This window comes from Arachis hypogaea, chromosome 11, assembly GCF_003086295.3.
Source record: "Arachis hypogaea cultivar Tifrunner chromosome 11, arahy.Tifrunner.gnm2.J5K5, whole genome shotgun sequence".
Taxonomy (NCBI): Eukaryota; Viridiplantae; Streptophyta; class Magnoliopsida; order Fabales; family Fabaceae; genus Arachis; species Arachis hypogaea.
This window is the reverse complement of record NC_092046.1, coordinates 75,613,876-75,620,739: the sequence shown is the minus strand read 5'-3', so window position 1 is coordinate 75,620,739 and position 6,864 is coordinate 75,613,876. Positions and strand designations below refer to the sequence as shown.

General features: G+C 40.6%; 1 non-coding gene across 1 annotated transcript; it reads left to right on the top strand.

Moving 5' to 3' along the window:
- Positions 1 to 6,521: 6,521 nt before the first annotated feature.
- On the top strand, positions 6,522 to 6,625 carry LOC112724966 (small nucleolar RNA R71). Its single transcript, XR_003164102.1, has one exon. It is a non-coding gene; the product is annotated as a small nucleolar RNA R71 (small nucleolar RNA).
- Positions 6,626 to 6,864: the final 239 nt, after the last annotated feature.

The following is a 6,864-nucleotide window of genomic DNA, read 5'->3' as shown; positions in this document are numbered from 1 at the left end:
GTCGTCTCTCAAGGAATTACAGGGAGGTGTAGTTATTATTGGTTGTGGAAAAGTATCTTTTTGGGTTTTTGAAATAAGGAACAAGGAAATAAAATGGCAAGAAATTAAACTAATAACTAAGAAAAGACTCTTGGCAAGGTATGAAAACTGGACGTCCTATCCTAGTTATCCTTATCAATTGTGATGAGAATTGTCTGTTGCTACCACTAGTTATCCTCTAACTATGAAGGAAAGTTGGTACACAAAATCGTGATCGCACACTTTTCACACAACTCCGTGCAGCTGACCAGCAAGTGCACTGGGTCATCCAAGTAATACCTTACGTGAGTAAGGGTTGATCCCATGGAGATTGTCGGCTTGAAGCAAGCTATGGTCATCCTTGTAAATCTCAGTCAGGCGGATTCAAATGGTTATGGGATTTTGTTAATTAAAATATAATTAAAGCAGAAAATAAGATAGAAATACTTATGTAATTCATTGGTGGGATTTCAGATAAGCGTATGGAGATGCTTATTGCTTCTGAACCTCTACTTTCCTATTGCTTTCATCCAATCATGCGTATTCCCTTCCATGGCAAGCTGTATGTTGGGGGATCACCGTTGTCAATGGCTACCGTCCGTTCTCTCAGTGAAAATGGTCCAAATGCGCTGTCACTGCACGGCTAATTATCTGTCGGTTCTCACTCATGTTGGAATAAGATCCATTGATCCTTTTGTGTCTGTCAGTACGCCCAACACTCGCGAGTTTGAAGCTCGTCACAGTCATCCCATCCCAGATCCTACTCGGAATACCACAGACAAGGGTTAGACTTTCTGGATCTCAAGAATGCTGCCAATTGATTCTAGCTTATACCACGAAGACTCTGATCTCGAGGCTGAGAGATATGCATTCAAGCTTGTTTTCATGTAGAACAGAAGTGGTTGTTAGGCACGCATTCATAAGTGAGAATGGTGATGAGTGTCACATAATCATCACATTCATCATGTTCTTATGTGCGAATGAATATCTTAGAACAAGAATAAGCTTGAATTGAATAGAAAAATAGTAGTAATTGCATTAATTCATGAAGAACAGTAAAGCTCCACACTTTAATTATGGGGTGTAGAAACTCCACCGTTGAAAATACATAAGTGAAAATAGGGTAGACATGGCCGAATGGCCAGCCTCCCATGGAGGTCTCAGAACATAAAAGTTACATAATGTATTCTAGAGATAAAAATACAATAGTAAAAGGTCCTATTTATAATGAACTAGTAGTCTAGGGTTTACAAAAATAAGTAAATAATGCAGAAATCCGATTCTGGGCCCACTTGGTGTGTGCTTGGACTGAGCATTGAAGCTTTCACATGTAGAGACTTTTCTTGGAGTTAAATGCCAGCTTTGGTGCCAGTTTGGGCATTTAACTCCAGCTTTTATGCCAGTTCTGGCATTTAACGCCAGAATAGGGTAGAAAGTTGGCATTTAAACGCTAGTTTGCGTTATCAAAACTCGGGCAAAGTATGGACTATTATATATTTCTGGATAGCCCAGGATGTCTACTTTCCAACCCAATTGAGAGCGCGCCAATTGAACTTCTGTAGCTCCAGAAAATCCACTTTGAGTGCAGGGAGGTCAGAATCCAACAACATCTGTAGTCCTTTTTCAGCCTCTGAATCAGATTTTTGCTCAGGTCCCTCAATTTCAGCCAGAAAATACCTAAAATCACAAAAAAAATACACAAACTCATAGTAAAGTCTAGAAATGTGATTTTTATTTAAAAACTAATAAAAATGTAATAGAAACTAACTAAAACATACTGAAAACTATGTAAAAATAATGCCAAAAAGCGTATAAATTATCCGCTCATCACAACACCAAACTTAAATTGTTGCTTGTCCCCAAGCAACTAAAAACAAAATAAGATAAAAAGAAGAGAATATATAATAAATTCCAAAAACATCAATGAAGATCAGTCTTAATTAGATGAGCGGGGTTCTTAGCTTTTTGCTTCTGAACAGTTTTGGCATCTCTCTTTATCATTTGATTCTCCTAGTTCAGTATGTTGATTCTTGAACACATTTACTTTATGAGTCTTGGCCGTGACCCTAAGCATTTTGTTTTCCAGTATTACCACCGGATACATAAATGCCACAGACACATAACTGGGTGAACCTTTTTAGATTGTGACTCAGCTTTGCTGGAGTCCCCAATTAGAGGTGTCTAAAGCTCTTAAGCACACTCTTTTGCTTTGGACCATGACTTTAACCGCTCAGTCTCAAGCTTTTCGCTTGACACCTTCACGCCACAAGCACATGGTTAGGGACAGCTTGATTTAGCCGCTTATGCCAGGATTTTATTCCTTTAGGCCCTCCTATCCATTAATGCTCAAAGCCTTGGATCCTTTTTACCCTTGCCTTTTGGTTTAAAGGGTTACTGGCTTTTTCAGCTTGCTTTTTCTTTTTCTTTCTTTTTCTTTTATTTTTTGCCATTTTTTTCCGCAAGATTTGTATTCACTGCTTTTTCTTGCTTCAAGAATAAATTTTATGATTTTTCAGATTATCAATAACATTTCTCCTTTTCCATCATTCTTTCAAGAGCCAACAATTTTAACATTCATAAACAACAAATTCAAAAATATGAACTGTTCAAGCATTCGTTCAGAAAACAAAAAGTATTGCCACCACATCAAAATAATTAAACTATTTTAAAATTTGAAATTCATGTACTTCTTGTTCTTTTGCAATTAAGAATATTTTTCGTTTAATAAAGGTGATGGATTCATAGGACAATCATAGCTTCAAGGCATAGACACTAAGACACTAATGATCATGTAATAAAGACACAAACATAGATAGAACATAAAGCATAATTTTCGAAAAACAGAAAAATAAGAGCAAGGAGATTAAAGAACGGGTCCACCTTAGTGATGGCGGCTAGTTCTTCCTCTTGAAGATCCAATGGAACGCTTGAGCTCCTCTATGTCTCTTCCTTGCCTTTGTTGCCCCTCCCTCATGGCTCTTTGATCTTCTCTAATTTCATGAAGGAGGATGGAATGCCCTTGGTGCTCCACCCTTAGTTGTCCCATATTGGAACTTAATTCTCCTAGGGAGGTGTTAATTTGCTCCCAATAATTTTGTAGAGGGACGTGTATCCCTTGAGGTATCTCAGGGATTTCTTGATTAAGGGCTTCCTCATGCTCTTGTTGAGGTTCATGAGTGGGCTCTCTTATTTGCTCCATCCTTTTCTTATTGAAGGGCTTGTCCTCTTCAATGAGGGTGTCTTCCTCTATGTCAATTCCAGCTGAATTGCAGAAGTGACAAATGAGATGAGGGAAGGCTAAACTTACTAAAGTAGAGGACTTGTTGCCACCTTGTAGAGTTCTAGGGATATAACCTCATGAACTTCTACTTCCTCTCCATTCATGATGCTATGGATCATGATAGCCCGGTCTATAGTAACTTTAGACTGGTTTGCTAGTGGGAATGATTGAGTGTTGGATAAATTCCAACCATCCTCTAGCCACGGGTTTAAGGTCATGCCTTCTCAATTGAACCGGCTTACCTTTGGAGTCTCTTTTCCACTGAGCTCCTTCCACACATATGTCCATGAGGACTTGGTCCAACCTTTGATCGAAGTTGACCCTTCTAGTGTAGGGGCGTGCATCTCCTTGCATCATTGGCAAGTTGAATGCCAACCTTACATTTTCCGGACTGAAATCTAAGTATTTCCACCGGACCATTGTAAGCCAATTCTTTGGGTCTGGGTTCATACTTTGATCATGGTTTTCGGTGATCCATGCATTAGCATAGAACTCTTGAATCATTAAGATCCCGACTTGTTGAATGGGGTTGGTGAGAATTTCCCAACCTCTTCTTCGAATCTCATGTCGGATCTCCGGATATTCACTCTTTTTGAGCTTCAAAGGGACCTCGAGGATCACCTTCTTCTTGGCCACAACTTCATAGAAGTGGTCTTGATGGACCTTTGAGATGAATCTCTCCATCTTCTATGACTCAGAAGTGGAAGCTTTTTCCTTTCCTTTCTTCTTTCTAGAGGTTTCTCTGGCCTTAGGTGCCATAAATGGTTATGGAAAAATAAAAAGCAACGCTTTTACCACATCAAACTTAGAAGGTTTGCTCGTCTTCGAGCAAAAGAAGAAAGAAGGGAGTAGAAGAAGAAGAAATAGAGGAGATGGATGGGTTTTAGTGGTCCGGCCAAGGGGGAGAAGAGAGGGTAGGGTTTGTGTATTAGGGTTGGGTGTGGGAGGGAAAGGATTTTGAATTTGAATTGTGAGGAGTGTGTTATGGGGAAGAGAAATGGAGGTGATTGGTGAGGGGTATTTGGGGAAGGGTGTTATGGGAAGGTGTGAAGAAGAGAGAGAGAGTTGAGGTAAGTAGGGATTCTGTGGGGTCCACAGATTCTGAGGTGTCAAGGACTTCTCATCCCTGCACCATGTTGGCGTGTAAACGCACCTTGACTACTATCCTGGCGTTAAACGCCAGGTTGCTGCCCATTTCTGGCATTTAACGCCAACTTTTCTTCCCTTTCTGGCGTTTAAACGCCAGTTTGTTGCCCTTTTCTGGCATTAAACGTCAGTCTGGTGCCCTTTTCTGGCGTTAAACGCCCAGAATGGTGCCAGACTGGGCGTTTAACGCCCATTCTGCTACCCTTACTGGCGTTTAAACGCCAGTAAGATCATCATCCAGGATGTGCTGGTTTTAATGCTATTTTTCATTCTGTTTTTACTTTTTCAGTTATTTTTGTGACTTCACATGATCACCAACCTAAAGAAAGCATAAAATAACAATAGAAAATAGAAATTTAACATAGATAAGTAAAGATTGGGTTGCCTCCCAACAAGCGCTTCTTTAATGTCAATAGCTTGACAGTGGGCTCTCATGGAGCCTCACAGATACTCAGAGCATGATGATAGCCTCCCAACACCAAACTTAGAGTTTGAATATGGGAGCTCTGTTTGACTCTGCATTGAAAGAAGCTTTTCATGCTTCTTCTCCATGTGTGCATAAGGAGATCCTTGAGCCTTAAACACAAGGCAGGCTTCGTTCACTTGAATGACCAGCTTTCCTCTGTCAACATCAATCACAATTTTTGCTGTGGCAAGGAAGGGTCTGCCAAGGATGATGGATTCATCCCTACTCTTTCCAGTGTCCAGGATTATGAAGTCAGCAGGGATGTAGAGGCCTTCAACCTTTACCAAGACATCCTCTACAAGTCCATAAGCCTGTTTTCTTGAATTGTCTGCCATCTCTAGTGAGATTCTTGCAGCTTGCACCTTAAGGATCCCTAGCTTCTCCATTACAGAGAGGGGCATGAGGTTTATACTTGACCCTAGGTCACAAGAGCCTTCTCAAAGGCCATGGTGCCTATGGTACAAGGTATTGAGAACTTTCCAGGATCCTGTCTCTTCTGAGGTAATTTCAGTTGAGTCAGATCGTTCAGTTCATTGATGAGCAATGGGGGTTCATTCTCCCAAGTCTCATTACCAAATAACTTGGCATTCAGCTTCATGATTGCTCCTAGATATTGAGCAACTTGCTCTTCAACAATATCTTCATCCTCTTCAGAGGAAGAATACTCATCAGAGCTCATGAATGGCAGAAGTAGGTTCAGTGGAATCTCTATGGTCTTTGTATGAGCCTCAGATTCCTCTGGTTCCTCATTAGGGAACTCCATGGTGGCCGGTGGACATCCATTGAGGTCTTCTTCAATGGAAATTACTGCCTTTCCCTCCTCTATGCATTCGGCCATGTGGGACGTGTTTATGGCCTTGCACTCTCTCTTGGGATTCTCTTCTGTATTGCTTGGGAGAGTATTAGGAGGGAGTTTCAGTAACCTTTTTACTCAGCTGACCCACCTGTGCCTCCAAATTTCTAATGGAGGACCTTGTTTCAGTCATGAAACTTAGTGTGGTCTTAGATAGATAAGAGACTATGGTTGCTAAGCAAGAGAGACTTTGCCTAGAATTCTCTGTCTATTGCTGAGAATATGATGGAAAAGGCTTGCTATTGCTAAACCTATTTCTTCCACCATTATTACTGTTGAAGCCTTGTTGAGGCTTCTGTTGATCCTTCCATGAGAGATTTGGATGATTTCTCCATGAAGGATTATAGGTGTTTCCATAGGGTTCTCCCATGTAGTTCACCTCTTCCATTACAGGATTCTCAGGATTATAAGCTTCTTCTTCAAAAGATGCTTCCTTAGTACTGCCTGTTGCAGCTTGCATTCCAGACAGACTTTGAGAAATCATATTGACTTGCTGAGTCAATATTTTATTCTAAGCCAATATGGCATTCAGAGTATCAATCTCAAGAACTCCTTTCTTCTGAGTTGTCCCATTATTCACAGGATTCCTTTCAGAAGTGTACATGAATTGGTTATTTGCAACCATTTTAATGAGTTCCTGGGCTTCCTCAGGCATCTTCTTCAGATGAAGAGATCCACCAGCAGAGTTGTCCAATGACATCTTGGACAGTTCAGATAGACCATCATAGAATATGCATATGATGCTCCATTCTGAAAGCATGCTAGAAGGACACCTTCTGATCAATTGCTTGTATCTTTCCCAAGCTTCATAGAGGAATTCGCCTTCCTTCTGTCTGAAGGTTTGGACTTCCACTCTAAGCTTACTCAATTTTTGAGGTGGAAAGAACTTTGCCAAGAAGGCATTGACCAGCTTTTCTCAAGAGTTCAGGCTTTCTTTAGGTTGTGAGTCCAACCATGTCCTAGCTCTGTCTCTTATAGCAAAAGGGAAAAGCATAAGTCTGTAGACCTTAGGGTCAACCCCATGACTCTTAACAGTGTCACAGATTTGCAAGAATTCAGCTAAAAACTGATGAAGATCTTCTAATGGAAGTCCATGATACT